Genomic DNA, 19,896 nt, shown 5'->3' with positions numbered 1-19,896 from the left:
TCTCTCTCTCTCTCTCTCTCTCTCTCTCTCTCTCTCTCTCTCTCTATATATATATATATATATCAAACCATCCTAGATCCATCTTAACTCTAATCTATTAAGTACGAAGAGGGATCAAGTCTCTAGAGGTGCAAACATTTCCTCAAGTTTTTCACGAAAAAGGGAGGTTTGCACCATAAGAGATTTGATCCTTCCCAGTGCTTAATAGATCAAGATTTAAGATAGATCTAGGTTGCTTAATTCATAACTCAATGCACTTTTTCGGTGAGCTATACACATGAATGAATGACATAGTTTAGGATTTTATACAAGATGACACTAAGTGTTAATATTTTCTTATATTTTTGATATTTTTTAATTATTTATATATTTATATTTGACTCATTTTGATGTCCATTTCTAATTTTTTGCTTCAAGCATTACTGTTTTAACTCATAGAATTTGCATATTTTTTTAGTGATAAACATGTTCTGTAACAACCCCTAGTTGATTTTACCTATAAACAAATATAAGACCAAGGTCATGGAACACATATTCCAAGTTAAATGTTGGACAAAACATAGTGATGGGTATCACTTGTGATTAATTTATGGCTATGAATATTGGCAAAGGAATTCACAAAGGAAAAGAGGCATTAACTGACATTTTATTGCACCGAGAGGCGCTCTAGAGTCGAGTAAAGGGTGGATGTGTTAGCATTAGATGTGAGATGTGAGCGATAGATGTGTAGACGTTAGATGTGAGATGTGAGCATTAGATGTCTAGGCATTAGATGTGAGATGTGAGATATTTTTTGAAATTTAATTTTTTTATATTGCAATTTTGTTTTTTGTTAATAAAATTACGAACATTTTTAATCATGAATATTTACCATGGATATTATTAACTTCTAAATAGGTTTTTTTTACAATATCATGGGCCAATACCCAGAAGAGAAAGATAGATAGAGGGAGAGGAGAGAAGAAAATCATAATACCATGGGCTAATACCATGATTTATTAATACCATGGGCAATCTAGGACTTTGATTATTATGTTATGGATCTAGTCTTTTAATTATTCTCTTACAATACAATGGGCCAATACCATGGCTTATCATTACCACATGCCCAAAAACCATAACTTATTTCAAAATCAAAATGTTTTACAAATACTTTATTTTAATTTAATTTTATAACATTTTTTAATTAAATCTAAAAGAAAAAAGGTTATAATTACTTTTGAGGTATATCTAAACTCGCCATCCTCGCAACTACTAAAAATATTCCCATAGAGATTAAATCAAGGTTTTAGAAAATTAAAAGTGAGAATACATTTATATATACATATGTGAAGTTTATATAATATAAATAATATTATAATGAACTAGGATAGATGCATCTTAACTAAGGATCCAAGTGAAGAGAGAAAGAAAAGTGACTAAAAATGATAGAGGAAAGATAGTGCATGATTCTTTTAAGTTTTTTATTATTGTATTTTAATTGACACGATTGATCCAAAATATAGGTTTAATCTTTTACAACCAAATTATTTTTATATTTTTTATTTAGACACTTTATTTAATACAATACAATGGAATCATATTTAAGAGAGAGAGTGATATGGAGGGGGAAGAGAGTGGGCGAGAGAGACATAGAGGTGGGAGAGACAAGGAGAGAGAGGACATGGGAGAGAGGAGGAGAGAGGGAGGGAGAGGGATGGATTTGGAGGGGGAAAGAGAGGGAGGAAAGAAAAAAGAAGTTGATAGATAGAGGTGGAGAGAGAAAGGGAATGACAATGGAGAGAGGAAGATGGAATGAGGGAGAGAGGAGATGAGGGAAGAGATAGAAAAGGAGAGGGTGGAGATAGGGAAAGAAGGGGAAAAGAGAGATAGAGAGACATAGATATAGAGGTGTGAGAGAAGGGGAGAGTGAGAAGGAGAGAGGGAGGGAGATAGTGACAGAGTTGGAGGGTGGAGATAGAGGAATAATGTGATGGGGGGGAGGGACAGGGGGAGGTGGGAGAGAAAGGGAGAGAGAGGACTTGAGAGAGCGAGAGGAGAGAGGGGGAGAGGGAGATGGATTTGGAAGGGGAAGAAAGACATATAGAGAGAAAGGTGGAGAGGGAGAGGGACTAACAAGGGAGAGATGAAAAGACAAAGAGGGAGAGAGGAGAGCAAGAGGGAAGAGAGAGAGAGAGAGAGAAGGGGAGTGATAGAGAGGGAGAGGAAGAGGGATAGATATATAGATAGATAGATATGGAGAGAGAGTGTATGTGTGTGGGATGATATAGAGAGATAAAGGAGAGGGAGGGAAGAAGATATATATATATATATATATATATATATATATATATATATATATATATAGAGAGAGAGAGAGAGAGAGAGAGAGGTGTTTAGGGGGTTGAGATAGAGATACAAATAAGGAGAGATGGAGGGAGTTATATATATAGATGACAAGGGGGGAGAGGGAAGAAGAGAAAGATAGAGAAAGAGAGGGAGAGGCAGAGAGAGAGATAGACGAGGGAGAGAGGGAGGGGGAGAGAGAGGAGAGAGGGAGGGAGATATAATCATAATGGAAGGTGGAGAGAGAGGGAAGAATAAAGAGACACATAGAGACAAATACAGACATAGAAGTTAGATCTATAAATTCATGAATATTTTGGTTTTTCACTAAAATGGATGTCTTGATTTTAGTGTAGTTGTTACTGTGTAATACTAATTAATCGTTTGCACTAGATGCATTGATTTCAGTGTATATGTTGATTTCTAATCATATTTAATACCTTACACTAGATGCAATGATTTCAGTGTAGATGTTGATTTCTACTCCTATTTGATTTATTGCACTCGATGCATTGGTTTTAGTGTAGATATTGGTTTCTAAGCATATTTAATCACTTGCACTAGATGCATTGATTTCAGTGTAGATGTCGATTTCTAATCTTATTTAATACCATTCACTATATGCATTGATTTCAGTGTAGATGTTGATTTCTACTCCTATTTAATACCTTACACTAGATGCATTGATTTCAATGTAGATGTTGATTTATACTCCTATTTTATTGTTTCCACTGAATACATTGGTTTCAGTGCAGATATTGATTTCTAATCATATTTCATTGCTTGGACTAGATGCATTGATTTCAACGTAGATATTTATTTCTAATACTATTAGATTTCTTGCACTAGATGCATTGATTTTAGTGTAGATGTTGATTTCTAATCCTATTTGATTGTTTTCACTAGATGCATTTATTTTAGTGTAGAAGTTGATTTCTGATTTTGATGCAACTAGATCTACGATGTATGGTCATTTCAAAGTAATTAGATTAATATTTTCTAGTGATTTCAGTATAAGCACATCTCTGCCGCCTCCATCTCCCCTTATCTCTCCTTCTCAACCCCAAAACATACACACTCTCTCTAAGTATAAGCACATAAAAATTATTCATGACGTGAATTGACTTTTGTGTTACAGTAATTCAACCATAAATACAATACTTGAATTTTCATCCTAAATAAAATGTTCACTTACCCGAAATGTTTTCTTCCTAAAACTATAAACTATTTGTAATTGCATACATTCTTATTATTCCCATTTTCCATCATTCAACATTGTTAATCACTTTGCATTCAAATGTTGTAATAAAAAATAAGTATCATTGGAAATTATTTGGGTTTTAACACTCCATAAGTCAAAATGATTGACTTTGGAGAAAACTACTATTAATATTGGAGAGAAATAGAGACGAGGTATGATGTTTAATGTAGTAGCTCAGGTTAAATATTTGAGTGATCTATAATTTCAATTGACCTTTTCATATTATCAATATGAGAAAATGGAAAAATTAATATGTGTGACAATAAACAGTAGGAGAAAATAGTTTCAGATTGATCCCAATGAAGATTGTTTGTAATTGACTATATTCTTATTATTCACATTTTTTATCATTCAACATTGTTGCCTTGCCACCTTGCACTAAAAAAATGTATTTCATCATTTCTCATCATTTAAGTTACTAACGGTCTATCTCATCTAAAAAAAATGAGGCAACTAAGAAAATTTAAAATCAAATTGATCAAATTAATCTTAGAAATATTTAGTATATTTAAAAAGATCAAAGTAATTAGATGTTCAAAAAAATTTGTATGACCATTCATGATTGAAAATGACCTATATTCATGTTAACCCCATACTTATCAAGCTTTTAGAGGTATAAAATCTCTCGAGGTGCAAACATTTCCTCAATTTTTGCACTAAAAAAAGAGGTTTGCGCCTCGAGAGATTGGATCACTCTCGGTGCTTGATAGACCAGGGGGTTAAGATGGATCTAGGTTGGTTTATGAAATACAGGAAAATAGGATAAAAGGAAGGCGAAGAGGAAAATATTTTCACAAGATGGAAATTGAAGGAAAAATAAAGGAAAATGAAGAAAATAGAGGCCTGAATGATAAGAAGGCTTATAGGGATCAGTTCACAACTTTTTGTCAGTTCATTTTTGGAGCTCTCTCTTATCCTCTCATTCTCTCATACTCTTGAAAAATTAGAGCATTCTTGGAGCATGCATGGAGCATTCTAGTTTCACTTGGATTTGGTGGGGTTAAAATATATGAGTATTTGTAGAATTATCACCCAACCATGGTTTCTATGTTGGATATTTTCTAGTTATATGTTGGCTACATGATGTGTATTATCTATGGCTCTTGTCAAGAGTCATTTAGTTATTGATTTATTGATGAATGTATGGATTAGTAAGTTTTGTTGCAGCTATGTGGAGAGGGAATAGAGCCTCCTTGGTGATTCTCACATGAATCTCACACTTTATGATCAGATATGCATTCATGACCTATATCTTACATGTTTTCCATGTGTTTGATGAAATGTCTAGTGTGTGCTAGGAAGCCTAGTTCATGATCTTGATTCAAGTTTGAATATTTGGCTTTTTCCTGATGTCAGCAATGATTTTGGAAAGTCTCAGACAGTTCTCGACAGTGGTCTAGAGGTTGGCCTGGAATTATGGCTCAGATCTTGGGAACACACCCTTTAAACTTGATATTTTGGGCTATAATCGCATGGAAGTAGTGTCATGTGTGCGGTTGGAGCCCTATAACTACACTCTTTCCTTTTTGTGCATTAGTTTGGGGCTTAATATTTGAGAAAAGAAGCCCCAGCTTAGGGTTTGGTCACCTAGGGTGCTCCTTTTGTCCCTAAGTGATGTTTGTGAGAAGACATTTGTGAGCCCCACTTTCATAACTAAAGCATGGAGGTTGGGTCGTGTCATAGCAACTCTTCGTCTCATGTTTACCCTTGCAAGCTAGTGAAATTGGGTAAATTTGAGAGGGGGTGGTTACAGGGTGGTATCAGAGCTTTTAGGTTCAAACACATGGACTCGATAGGCTAGTTGTGATTTTTATGTGATCCGAATTGGATCCTTAAACATTTCTCATGACTGTTTCATAATTATGTCAGATCAAATCTTATGAATAACAAGTATCAGAAATGACCTCTAAACAATGGCAATTGTGGCCTGCATGGAAGAACGAGGACCCTTAGTCAAAGCGCGCTAACCATTGGCTCATGGCGACCGCGCATAGACGGAAATTGGCAATCGGAAGCCCGGATCCAGAAACAGAGGCAGTTTCTGATACGCGATTAGCGCAGGACAAAACCCTCAGAGAAGGAAAAGCCCCAAGTGCTCGGTCATAAGGAAAACAGGAAACCATGCGGAAACCATCAAAGGCAGGTCCCGCACCCAAAACCGACAGGATATGGCATGCCCTTCGAGCGGTAAGCAGGTTTGGCTGAGTTTAGCACAATGCCTTACACTGGGCGATGCGTGTCCAACGGATGAGAGAGAAAACTACTTACATCGCGTGAGTAATGATCGAGCAACTTACTTGCACAATATAAATGGAGACTGTAGGATCTCGAGGCTCAGATCAATGGCGGAGAATTAACCGGATGGATGATTGGATTTGACGGGGAAATAGACTGAGGCGCATAAAGATTTGAGGTCTGGCATGACTGATGAGCTGGTACAAGAATCAGTTTCGTGGGCAAATCCTGGAGTAATGGAAATAACGACCATTCAAATAAAACTAACACTTAGTCTGTAAGGCAACAAGTGGCCACCTCTCTGTGCAGTGCGTTGAAGCCCCAAAAATCAGGTCTACAACAAGGGGGATACCCACCCGGTCCAGACCTTAGTTAGCAGCTCCTTTTCTGTTTGCTATAGTGGGTCTGATTGGGATATGAGACCAGTTTCTCAATATATGTGTGTGTGTGTGGTTAGAATTGATATTTCTTTCCTAATGATTCCTAATTAAAATGTTTTTATTCTAAATCTAATCTAACAACATGTAATTGTATTCTAATAAACAGAAATATCTAATTCTAAACTAACCTGGGATGTAATCCTTCCGTTATGCGATCTAAAAAGATTTCAAATAACAGTTGGTAATAAAGATCATTAAACTGCTATGAGAAAAGAATTCAATAAAGATAAACCATTTCATATAAAAAGTTAGATGAAACAGTTGTGAAAAACATATCACATAATAAGCTACTCATATATTAAGCATAAATAAATAGCTATCACCGTACAAAAGTGCCAAATAATAACTCAAGCATTTAAGCATTCATATATAAATAACTAAACATGAATATCACCATAACACATAAGCAGAAACAATTAAGTGATAAAAGTACCATTTATAACTGGTTCTACTCATGAGCTTCAAGCAATAATGATCTATCTCTTCTTAATCCAACATCCACTAAGAGTACAAAAGTGCAACATTAGTATTAGATATTAAACACAGATATCAATAAATCCTGTTCCATTTATTCATCAAAACCTCCTCGGAGGGTGCAAAAGTGCATGTTCTGAGGACAAGTTTTTGATCAATTTCTAGACCCTTCTCTAAATGCATGAGAAGGGTTTAAATACTACTAACTAATTCTTAAAATAATTTATTACAAACATGTAGGATGTGGTTTAAATGACCATCCTCATTTTAGGAAAAAATAAAGGAAATTAAAACTAAAACTGAATCTAAAACTAAAACTAATACCTAACTATCTATGTATATGTTCCTTGTAGTCGCAAGCATTTAGCATTTGTTTGAGGAGAGTTGGCTGGCCGACTTCCGACTTTAGCTGCCTTGTGAAAACGGAATTGGTAAGAGTTGGCGCCATCTTCTCAGCAAAATTGACAATACATTTGAGAGTCATCCACTGGCTGTGTGGTTTTACCAAGTACATCCAGTAAGAATCCCAATTCAACTTGGTTAACCTTTTGATTGAATCTGCCCTTTCTTGAGCCTTCTGTCTCCAGCTAGTTTGTAGATGATGTACATTTGGTAGATATCTTGGAGTGGTCTCTGAGATCATATTTGCCTTGTGTAAATTTTCATTGATGTAGTCAATGACATTATTTGTTGTTGTGGCTGCTTCTTCTGCCACTTGTTCTGCTTTCCTGATCTGTGCATCCCACTTATTAAAGAGCATTTCTTTGTGGGTGTCATTGATTATTGGTGCGCCTGCCTTTTTCCCTTCCTCTATTTCTTGCCAAGCCAAATATTCAGTAACTCTTCTATCAATTAAATCGTAATCATGTCGCAAGTCCACGACTTGATTAGTAATTCTGTCGCTTGTTTCGCAATAAGAGCTCCACTATGATATTCTTTGGCACAATGTTTCTTGTTGCTGTAGCAGTTGATCATTTAAGGAAATGGATTCTGTGATGAATTCTGTAAGCTTAGGATCATCCTTGTGCATCTCTTACATAACCTGCAACTTTTTTTCTCTTTCAGCCAAACTGTTATGGTATCCTATCTGCATCTGTTGAAAGTCCTGCTGTAGTTTTTCAAACTGTTTCTGTGCTTCGCTGTTCGCACTGGCTTGTTGTAGCTGTTGCTGCAAATCTTGTATTTAATATTCTTTTTCTTTCAGTATTTGTTGTACCTCAAATGCTTTATCAATGGTCGCAGAAGCATATGCTCTTGCGATCTGAGATAATTTAGTGAGATTTTCAATAGGATCAATGGTAGGATCTCACCAATGGATGTCTAATTGTTCTACATCATGAGAAAGCACGCTTTCCAATTTCCTTTTCTTTCTTTGTCTTCTCACCATAACCTTATGTTGCGGGCTGTAAAATACATCGAGAGGGGGAATTTCCTCTATTTTGAGCATAAATTTAGAGGATGGGGTAATGGGAATATGTTCCATTTCTGGGACATTGTTGAATGTTCCTGTGACTACATCATTCACCATCTGTACATTACTCTTAGGTGCTTTTGTGCTCTGTCCCTTAATATTGATAAAGTCATTGAATGTCTCCCATTCTTTATCCAACTCAGTTCTGACTGATGGTGGCTGGACGATGAGAGGGGGAGGATATACCTGTGGAGAGGTCAAAACCTGTTGTTCTGGGAGCTCCTTAGACTGGGCAGTATCCCTTACTGACCCTTCGCTTTTATTATGGTCACTCTCGGACCTCTTGGAGTGTTCTGACGTTTCTCTCCCAGACTTAGATTTAGACCTGTCTGTTCCTAAACTTCCACTGAGACTAATACTGGGAGTTGGTTCCGTCACAGGTTCCAAGCGTAATTTATCCAAAGGGATATTAGCTAACCTCCTTTCTCTGTATATTTTGAATTCTTGAAATTCTGCTGGAGGGAATCGCATTTGGGCCGAATGCAGAACTTCTTTAAGTGTACTTTTCTGTTGGAACATATCATCAAAAAGATCATCTTCTTTAGAAAACACCTTTATTTTGACTGCAGTAGTGAAATTCTTAACAATATCAAAAGGGTCGAACAGTCTTCTTGGAAATTTGAACAATCGTAGACATAACATGTTGTTTACTTCTTTGAATGCATGGCCTACATCAAATAGTGAAAATGCCCCATAGGCCACAGGAAATTCTGGCCAAATGGCCTTCTTCTTGTCCTTCAACTCTTTACTCATACCTCCTTCTCCGCAGGTCTGATAAGTAATCTCTCGTGCCAATATTTTATCAGGAACATATAAAGGTAAGACATGAGGGGAGGTGAGACTTCCGAATACCTTGACATATGTAAAAATTTCTTCTCTTAACCATCTCGCGACAGGGAGCATATCGACCTCCGCTTCGGGAGAAAATCTTGGAGGGTCTTTATCATACAACATTTTGTACAGAGGCAGCATGATTCCATAACAAATCTTGTTGAAATACAGAGTGAACTTGGAATCCCACAATTCTTTGTGATAAATATGAATGGATAAGGGATCTTGAGTAGTCCATTTCCAAATCATTAGAGGAAACTTGGAAATATGACATATTGCATCCATCACATATGTAGATAAGTAGAAAGGGGGGTAAATTCTCTGAGAAATAGTCCTTTTAGACCGATAAATCAAAATGGTTGTGGCTAAATTGTCAAACAAGATCTTAGCCCAATCCACAATAGTAGCATTAATGGCAGCATCTAATAATGGTAGCCATTTAGATGAAAATTTGTTAATGTATGGCTTTCCAAAAATTCTATAGAGCATAGAAGCAACAAAGCAATATGGGGAGGTGAGAGAACCAATACTATACATACCGTGCTTATCCTTTTTTAGTGGTTCATCCCTTCTTGAGCAGTCCTTGGTGCATTCTGCTAAATCTTCATTTTCTTTAGCGAACTTCTCCATGAACTATTTCTTATAAGTCGCCTGTGGCTCTGGTAGATGATACATGAGCCTCAAATCTTGTGGAGTGAACGAGACAATGAGCCCTTGACCCTGAGTCTTGAATTGTCTGTTTATGATATTAGCGCTATCTAGTATCCATTTAACCATGTCTGTGTACGGAAAAATTTTGGGCGGTTCCGCTATCCTGTGCAAGAATGAACATGATAGGTCTGTAATAGATGCCTCAGAAGGCCCGTGTGAGCCTGCAGTAGCCGTAACCTCCATTACCTTGGGATCTTCTTCCTCGAGTGAACTATACATGCCTTCCCAAGTAGTAATATTGGCATCTCTATTACAGGTGGTGTCTGTGTACAAGGGCATCATTTCTTTATCTTCAAAACTCGGAGCTTTACCCTTCTTTCCCATAATATCCTAAAAACGCTATGTATACTTCTCTGTTCTTCATTCCTACAGTTTACAAATGAGGTGAGAATAATGGTAAGAAAAAAGTGACGGGAAAGCTTTAAATGCCAAAAACATATAAAATATACCACCTTACATGAAATGGCTCCTTGATAAGATCAAAAACCATATTTTATTAATGATTGCCAACTAACTCATTAATCAACATTAACGCGCATAACTGGGCCTCGGTTTATGAAAAAAACTTTCTCGAACAATGAGCCCTGCAGATCTGTGATAAGGAAATTTTGTGATTTGCTTCGCAATATTGCAGATCGCAACATCACAAATCTATTACGTGTGGTAATCATCCGTCAATGTGTTTTCTGCGAAATGCGATTTGCGAGATGCGCCATTGCATACCGGTGGTTTAAGGCATTTCAGCGTAAGTGATGTTTGAGGCATGCGATGCGATGAGGGTCTTTTGATGCGTGATTTCGCACTTTTAGAATTCCACTTGTAGGAAGGCATCCATTACCCTTTTTGCGATGCGATGCGTTTTAAGGAGTGAATAAAACTTAAGTCTTTTTAGATTTTTTTAGGGTATTCTCCTAAGTTTATGATAGTAAGTTTTATTGAAAAAAGGAAATACAAGCATTAATCGATTTTTTAAATTTTTGAATAAGGGTCCCCACTTATTTAGTATTAGTGATAAAACTAAATAAGAAGGGGGTTGTTGTTGGCCACAACAATTGGTGATTCACGTGGAAGAACTAGTTATCTCTGCTTTTCTTTTGAATTTCCTAAACTTCCAAAAAAAATTTTTTTTTAGAAAATCAAACTTTATTATAGAAAGATAAAATACATTATGCCTTTCAGCCATCAATGATAGTTTGTTTCTTCTATGTCAACTTTGTTTATTTACTTCCTAGAGCTGATCATTGTATCTACATCAGTCACTAAGTTTATAGAGATAAAAACAAAGGCTTCTCTGTAAATCAGTTTTAAATTTTCTCATTTGTTGTAGGTAGAGCCTCTGCTGCCAACAGGCGTTTATAGCCTCGACAGGGTTACCTGTTACCTAGCAATGATCCTGTATTCCTCTTGGAGAAATATACATTTTTCAAAGAGAAATCCATATCTACACTTATTGCTTTCATTTTCTTTTAATCCTTAAAGAACAATGCCTTGGTTTGGTATCCAAATTATGACAATGCCACTCACTTGATTTATAGCTTTGCTGAACAAGCTGGCTCGTGATGAGACCCCTTGTCTTTTGATTGCAACAATCTTGAGTCATTGCCCTGTTGTGGTATGCAGTTTTGGCAAAGTCAGCAAGCTATAATATCTATGATCATGATAAGTTGGCTCATGATGAGACCTCTTATTCTTTAAGTTTAAAGTGTATCACTGGATTATTCCTTGAAGCTTGTGATTCCCTAGGTGGGGAGGAAGTCATTTTTTCATTAAGAATAGCTCTGGATGATAATGGTAGAGTTTTTTGGGAAGAGCTTTTCTACAGAGAATCTTTGTTTTGTTATTGATACCTTTCATTTGACTGATATTAAACAAATTCTCACTAAAGGTCGTTTTTTATCAAAATTTACAAGGTTGAAACTAGTATCATATTCAGGATTATAGCCTTTGACTATATCTTTGAATAATAATGACCAATTTTCTAAATTATCTCTATTTATACAAGTGAAAAAACAAAATCTAAAAGAAATACTTGTCTTTTTCGTGAATTCCAAATGTAACCATTTACAACTAGTTTTATTATGAAAATAAAGGAAAAACTAATCTACAAAAATAGAAGAATGATCTCCTATGGAAAGTATTTTTTAAGGATATTCCCGTTAACAGTTAAAGATTCTCTTTTTCCTGTTAAATCCTGTAACATAAAAGTAGATGGGCCTATGATTTTTGTGATTTGGAAAGGGCCAAGCCACATTTGTTGAAACTTCGTATGTTTGCCCTTTTCCTCATGAGCCTTGTCCCATTTTAAAACTAGATCCCCTATCTGAAAGTCTTTTCTAGACATCATGTTTGAGTCAAAAGAAGCTTTTACTAATGCTTGGTGATGAGCATGAATTATTTTAGCCTGTTCTCTTTTCTCTTCTAGCTTAAGGATTTGTAGCTGCCTTAGTTGTAAGGAAGAAGTTGGTATTTCATCAATATATTGAACTAAGGCCAAAGAGGGAATTGCTAGATGAGTTGGAAGAACCACTTCTTTCCCATAAACTAAATTAAAGGGAGAAGTGCCAATAGAGGCTTTTTGAGTTATTTTGTCTGCCCATAAAGCATATATTAAAGACTTGTGCCAATTCTTATGATTCTGGTCAATGTTTCGCTTAATGATTCTGATTAAGTTTTTATTCATAGATTCAGCTAACCCATTCCCCTGTGGGTAATAATTGGCAGAGTATTTAAGTTGAAAACCTCTTTTGAGTGCAAATTCAGTCATAGCATTGCAAGAAAAATACGATGCATTTTCAAACATTAAAGCAAAGGGTAAACCAAACCTGGTGATTATGAACTGATCTATGAAATCAATGTTGTGTTCAACATTAGCTGTCTTGAGAGGAACTGCTTCTACCCATTTAGTAAAATAATATGTAGTTGTAAGGATATGCTTATGCTATTTAGAAGAGTGAGGAACGATCTCACCTATTATATCCAATCCCCATTGGTCAAAAGGCTGCTCAATGTTGACTGGTTGCAAAGACAGCAATGGTTTCTTTTGTCTCCCAGCAGCAGTTTGACATACTTGACATTTCCTTACCTAGCTATGCGCGTCTTTGAATAGTGTGGGCTAGTAATAGCCTGCGTGGAGGATTTTATGTGAAGTAGAATCTCTAGCATAATGTCCACCTAATGGTCCATCGTGGAGTTCCTGCAACACCTTTTCAGCTTCAGATTTCTCAAGACATCTCAGGAGAATATAATCATAATTCATCCTAAAAAGTACATCGTTCACGAGCTAATATTTCTTAGCCTTCAACCTTAGAGCTCTTTTCTTTGTATAATCGAGGTTTGAAGGGGCATATCTGTTCTTTAGATAAAAGATGACATCAGCGTATAATGAATCAATATTGTTTAGGCTTACCTCATACATTTGTATATCTATAGATGGTATTTTGGAAATAAGCGATGCTCCAGCCAACATTTTGCAAAAGCCTTGACCTTTTACAGTATTTGCTGGTTTAACTTCAATGTCATATTCTTGTAATGCGGTAACCCAATTGGCTCTTTTCTCACCCACATCTTTCTGTACTAAAAGATTTATTACTGCTGGAAACGGTACTACGATTTTTGTATGGGTTTTAAGTAGAAAGGGTCTGAAATATTTTATCACTTTGAAAATAGCATATGCTTGTTTCTCTACATCTGAATAATTTAACTCAGCCCCTTGTAGATTTGAACTAAAAAAAGAAATTGGGGCTTCTTCCTTGTCTTGATTTGCTTGAGTGAGTATCGCAGCATATGATCTATTAGAGGCAAATGTATATAAAATGAAAGGATCAAAAAAATTTGGAGTTGCTAAAGATGTATCGTTAACAATCGCTTGTTTGATCAGATTGAATTCTTCATATTTGTCTTGGCCCCATTTGAAGATTGAGTTCTTTTTAGTCATTGCTTGTAAAGGGGATACGATTCTTGAAAAATCTGGAACAAATCTCTTTACAAAGTTAATTTGGCCAAGGAAAGATTGCATAGCTTTCTTGTTGTGAGGCAAAGGTATTTCGGAAATCTCCTTGATTCTGTCTAGATCAATATGGATTCCAGATTTTGACACTGTGAATCTAAGAAGTTTTCCTTCACTTAATGCAAAAAAGGAGTTTTTTGGGTTAAGTGAAATTCCATACCTTTGACACCGTTGGAAGATCTATTTTAAATCTCTGAGATGATTGCCTCGCTTCTTGGAATATACAGTTATATCATCCAGGTAGATTACTACTGATTTACATTTACTAATCCCTTAAATGTGATGTCCATGGCCCTTACTAATTGAGCTCAGATTTGATCTAGTTTTCTAGATTAGGATGGATCTTTCTCAGCTTCTGCTGGACAGGTTTCTCATCGTTTATCATTGGGATAGTATGTTGGATGATAGAAGTTTCATAAGTCTTAAGTTCATTGTAGTTCCAAGCAAAGACACTTTTGTATTGTTTTAAGAGACGAACATGCGCTAATTTTTCTTCAGGAGCTAGGCCAAGGCCTAGGTTGATATTCTGTGGCTTGGTATCAATTCCTAGATTTACTAATTCATAGTTCAGAGTTGAACTTTGAAGCTTTGAATTAGTAGATCTTTTGAATCGATCTTTAAAATCATATAGATCTTCTAATTTGACTACTGACTTTAGCATAGCATTATTAGTGCTATCTTGTTGCAATTGTTTGTCATGTTGGTCCTCATCAGTTATCTGATTGGTGTAAGATCCCTCAGAGGTGAGGATGCTTACAATATTAGGATCATCGTTGAAAATTCTCCAATTTGTAATGTTATCAGGAATTGAGGGTAATGAAAATATATCGGGGCTAAAGTCTTCTGAGGGAATAAGCTTGGAAGCTACATTTGCCAAGAGATCAGCACTAGCATTTTGGAGTTTAGGAATTGATGAAATATTAAATGCTATAAAATGTTCAGTCAGATCTTGTACTAAAGATTGGTAATGCTTTAAATGACCTGACAGACAATGTATAGTATTCTGTACCTGTCTGATAACAATTTCAGAATCTCTGAAGACTTGTAGATATTTGATGTTTAATCCAATTGCTTTGTATAATCCTTGGACTAAAGCCTCATATTCTACATTATTATTGGTGCAATCAAACTCGAGTCTACAAGTTAGCATAGTTTTGTTTCCCTCTGGACTAATTAATACGCATCCTGCTCCTGCTCCTTCGTTAGACTTAGAACCATCAAAAAATAACTTCCAAAATAAAGATTTATTTACAGGATAACCTTAAAAATTCAATACATTTAGAACTATTTGTTCGAGAAAAATTTTCTACTTGAGATAAAACAGAATGTTCTAATTAAGGTGAAGTATGAGCATTAAAATTTCCTAGGAAAGAATCAACAGAATAGTTGCTAATTATATTATTGTTGTATGCTACCAGTTCATTTTCTCCTTCCAATTCTGTTACTATGTATTTCAGATGTCTTTCTCGCTCAACCTTTATCTGATTTGGTTTACCATTATAAGGGAGCCACATGTGCGACCAATCGGTTGCAAAGTATCCATGAAGTTTTTCTAACCAATCCCTGCTAAGAATTAAGCCATAGAATTCTGGAATGTCTGCAAATAAAATATCAATAACTTGACATACCTTTGGATTAGATGACAGCCTTATGGTAACCTGATTTAATTCACCGATCACTTCAACTTGCAACCGATCCAATTGCACTATGCACACAACATATTTTTGAGATTGAACGTTCAACTTTGCACATATCAATTTAGGTAAGATATTAGATGAAGCTCCTAAATCAACTAAACAGTTATGCAAAATTTTATTAAAAATTTCATAAGTAAGAAGAAATGGCGGAGTATGAGATCTTGACCTTCCTCCAATTAGAGTGATGTTTTTTGGATCAACTTCATTAATAACAGTATTTGGAGGTCTTCCCATCTCATGGGAAGCTTGCGAGATTACAATGGTGGGCAGAGGTGCAACTGGTACTGCATGTAATTCTTTCAAAAGGAGCTTTTGTTGATGTTTTAACTTGCTCAATTCATAAAAAGTGATGTTAGCCCTAGTCTTATTCATGTCTTCTATGATATTATACTCCATTTCATCTGAAACAATCAATGTTTTAGATGGAATTGGTGGATCTGTTTGGACTAGGCTTGTTTGAGTCGCTTTGGATGTCGTTTTCTTGGTTGCGACTTTATCCTTAGGCATTGAGCTTGTGCTCTTTGGCTTAGGAGTAGGTTGAGGAGGATCGAATTGATTTCTACTTCGAGTACTAACTGGCAATGCCTCTTGATCCTCTTCATCTAGGAGGATGAAATCCCACATACCTTGTACCTCTACAAGTTCTTCTTCATCGGTAGGTTCTTCGGTAGCAATTTCCTCTTCTTCTTCCTCTGATTCGGCATTTGTAATAGCGTTAGGAGGCTTTGAATTAGTAGAAAGATTTCTTCTATAAGGTTTGTAAGGCTTTTTAGAAGAAGTCTCTGCTACTTGTTTCTTTATGTCAACCATTTCGTTAGACATGGTTTTCAAAACTTTCTGCAATCCCTCTAAATCAAATGGGTCTTTGGCCTATTTTTTCTTTGGATCTTCTTTGAAAGAAACCTTTTTAGATTTACGTTCTTCAACGACGTTTTTCTTTTCTAGAGCTATGATGTGTTTCTCTACCGCTATTGCTTCCTTCATATTGTCAACTAAAGTTGTTTTGTTAGCTCTATCAATGAAGATTGCTATGTTTGATGGTAAAGCAAAGATGCACCATTCACTTCTCACTTCTTCGCTAGGTTTAGAAGCAATAGGAATTTTGTTCAACAGTTTATTAAAACGCGAGTTAAAATCTTTGATAGGTTCCTTTGACACAGCCCTAAGCTTAGACAGGTCATTGATTAGTGTCGCAGTGGACCTGTCATCACCAAACTTAGTCAAGAATTTTTCATGGAAGATATCCCAACTAGTAATAGACCCGGATGGTAACGAGAAACACCATGATCCAACTGCTCGTTACAAAGTGTAAGGAAAAAGCCGAATGACAACGTCTTCATTAGTAACTCCATTGAGATTTATGGATAACATGAAGTTGTTTATGTGTTCTTCTGCTAGCATGCCTGCTTCAGGATTAAACTTAGGCATCCATTTTTCAGGATGGGTCGGTAATTGACTCAAGGGTGCAGGCATTAAGACTGCCCCTGGGTTATTCCATGCCATTTGGGCCATCGTTGAACTGCTAACAGAGGAAAGCACAGAATATGATCCCTGCAGTTGGAAAGATGAGGATATTACAGTTCCAAATGATTGAGAAGGAGATGTCGAAGTTCCAGTGGTCTAGTGGATGATGATTTGAAGTGGAGAAATGGATGGTTGACTTCGCGGTGGAGAGGTTGAGATGGATGTTGATGACAAAAGAGTCTCACGATTATACCCTTTAGTTGATTTCCTTGCTCTCTTCCTTTTAGGTAGAGGTAACTCGGTTGGCTCAATACCAAACTTTTCGCTCTTTAATCTGGTGAGAGGATGAGCAAGGTTATATTGCAAAGTCACTCTGCCTTGAGATTTATTAGATCTTTGAGGAGATACTGAAAATCACTGAATTTTATGAATCAAAGATTCAACTTCAGGAGGTTCAATAGTAAATTTCTTTGAAATGTCAGGGTTTGTGGCAGTGGTTGTTGTTCTTTTCACTTCTTGCCTAGGATTTAAAGATTGTAAATGTGATGGAGAAGTTGGGGGAGATGGTGAGGGTGATTTACTCTCAGAATGGTATTTAGATTTAGACTTACTTTCCATTCATAGTTTGGGGCCCTCCTTCTAGCGCCAAATATGTTGAAGCCCCGAAAATCGGGTCTACAACAAGGGGGATACCCACCTGGTCCGCACCTTGGTTAGCAACTTCTTTTCCGTTTGGTATAGTGGGTCCGACTGGGGATATGAGACCAGTTTCCCAATATATGTGTGTGTGTGTGTTGAGAATTGATATTTCTTTCCTAATGATTCCTAAGTAAAATTATTTTTATTCTAAATCTAATCTAACAACATGCAATTGTATTTTAATCAACAAAAATATCTAATTCTAAACTAACCCGGGATGTAATATTTCCATTATGCGATCTAAAATGATTTCAAATAACAGTTGGTAATAAAGATCATTCAACTGCTATGAGAAAATAATTCAATAAATATAAACCATTTCATATAAAAAGTTAGACGAAACAGTTGTGAAAAACATATCACATAATAAGCTACTCATATATTAAGCATAAATAAATAGCTATCACTGTACAAAAGTGCCAAATGATAACTCAAGCATTTAAGCATTCATATATAAATAACTGAACATGAATATCACCATAACACATAAGCAGAAACAGTTAAGAGATAAAAGTACCATTTATAACTGGTTCTACTCATGAGCTTCAAGCAATAATGATCTATCTCTTCTTAATCTAACATCCAATAAGAGTACAAAAGTGAAACATCAGTAGTAGATATTAAATGCAGATATCAATAAATCTTGTTCCATTCATTCATCAAAACCTCCTCGGAGGGTGCAAAAGTGCATGGTCTGAGGACAAATTTTTGATAAATTTCTGGACCCTTCTCTAAATGCATGAGAAGGGTTTAAATACTACTAACTATTTCTAAAAATAATTTATTACAAAAAAGTAGGATGTGTTTTAAATGACCGTCCTCATTTCAGGCAAAAATAAAGCAAAATTAAAACTAAAACTGAATCTAAAACTAAAACTAATAACTAACTATCTATGTATCTGTTCCTTGTAGTCGCAAGTGTTCAGCGTTTGTTTGAGGAGAGTTGGCTGGCCAACTCCCGACTTTAGTTGTCCTGCGAAAATGAAATCCATAAGAGCTGGCACCATATTCTCAGCAGAATTGACGATACATTTGAGATTCATGCACTGTCTGTGTGGTTTTACCAAGTACGTCCAGTAAGAATCCCAATTCAACTTGGCTAACCTTTTGATTGACTCTGCCCTTTCTTGAGCCTTCTATCTCCAGCTTGTTTGTAGATGCTGTACATTTGGTAGATATCCTGGAGTGGTCTCTAAGATCAGATTTTCTCTGTGTAAATTTTCATTGATGCAGTGAATGACATTATTTGTTGCTGTGGCTGCTTCTTCTGCCACTTGTTCTGCTTTCTTGATCTATGCATCCCACTTATTAAAGAGCATTTCTTTGTGGGTGTCATTGATTATTGGTGTGCCTACCTTTTTCCCTTCCTTCGTTTCTTGCCAAGCCAAATATTCATTAACTCTTCTATCAATTAAAACGCAATCATGTCGCAAGTCCGCGACTTGATTAGTAATTCTGTCACTTGCTTCACAATAAGAGCTCCACTGTGATATTCTTTAGCACAATGTTTCTTATTGCTGTAGCAATTGATCATTTAAGGAAATGGATTCTGTGATAAATTATGTAAGCTTATGATCATCCTTGTGCATCTCGTGCATAACCTGCGACTATTTTTCTCTTTCGGCCAAACTGTTCTGGTATCCTATCTGCATCTGTTGAAAGTCCTATTGTAGTTTTTCAAGCTGTTTCTGTGCTTCCATGTTCGCACTGGCTTGTTGTAGCTATTGCTGCAAAACTTGTATTTGATCTTCTTTTTCTTTTAATATTTTTTGTACCTCATATGCTTTATCAATGGTCGCAGAAGCATATGCTCCTACAATCTGAGATAATTTAGTGAGATTTTCAGTAGGATCAGTGGTAGGATCTTGCCAAAGGATGTCTAATTGTTCTACATCATGAGAAAGCACGCTTTCCAATTTCCTTTTCTTTCTTTGTCTTCTCACCACAACCTTATGTTGCAGGCTGTAAAATACATCAAGAGGGGGAATTTCCTCTATTTTGAGCATAAGTTCATAGGATGGGGTAATGGGAATATGTTCCATTTCTGGGACATTGCTGATTGTTCCTGTGACTACATCATTCACCGTCTGTACATTACTCTCAGGTGCTTTTGTGCTATGTCCCTCAATATTGATTAAGTCATTGAATGTCTCCCATTCTTTATCCAACTTAGTTCCGACTGATGGTGGCTGGACGATGAGAGGGGGAGGATATACCTATGGAGAGGTCAAAACCTGTTTTTCTAGGAGCTCCTTAGACTGGGCAGTATCCCTTACTGACCC

The sequence above is a fragment of the Pinus tabuliformis genome, chromosome Q (assembly GCF_031772625.1).
Source record: "Pinus tabuliformis cultivar Carrire ecotype Pingquan chromosome Q, CPIR1, whole genome shotgun sequence".
NCBI classification, from domain to species: Eukaryota; Viridiplantae; Streptophyta; class Pinopsida; order Pinales; family Pinaceae; genus Pinus; species Pinus tabuliformis.
Note: the sequence above shows the minus strand (reverse complement) of the source record.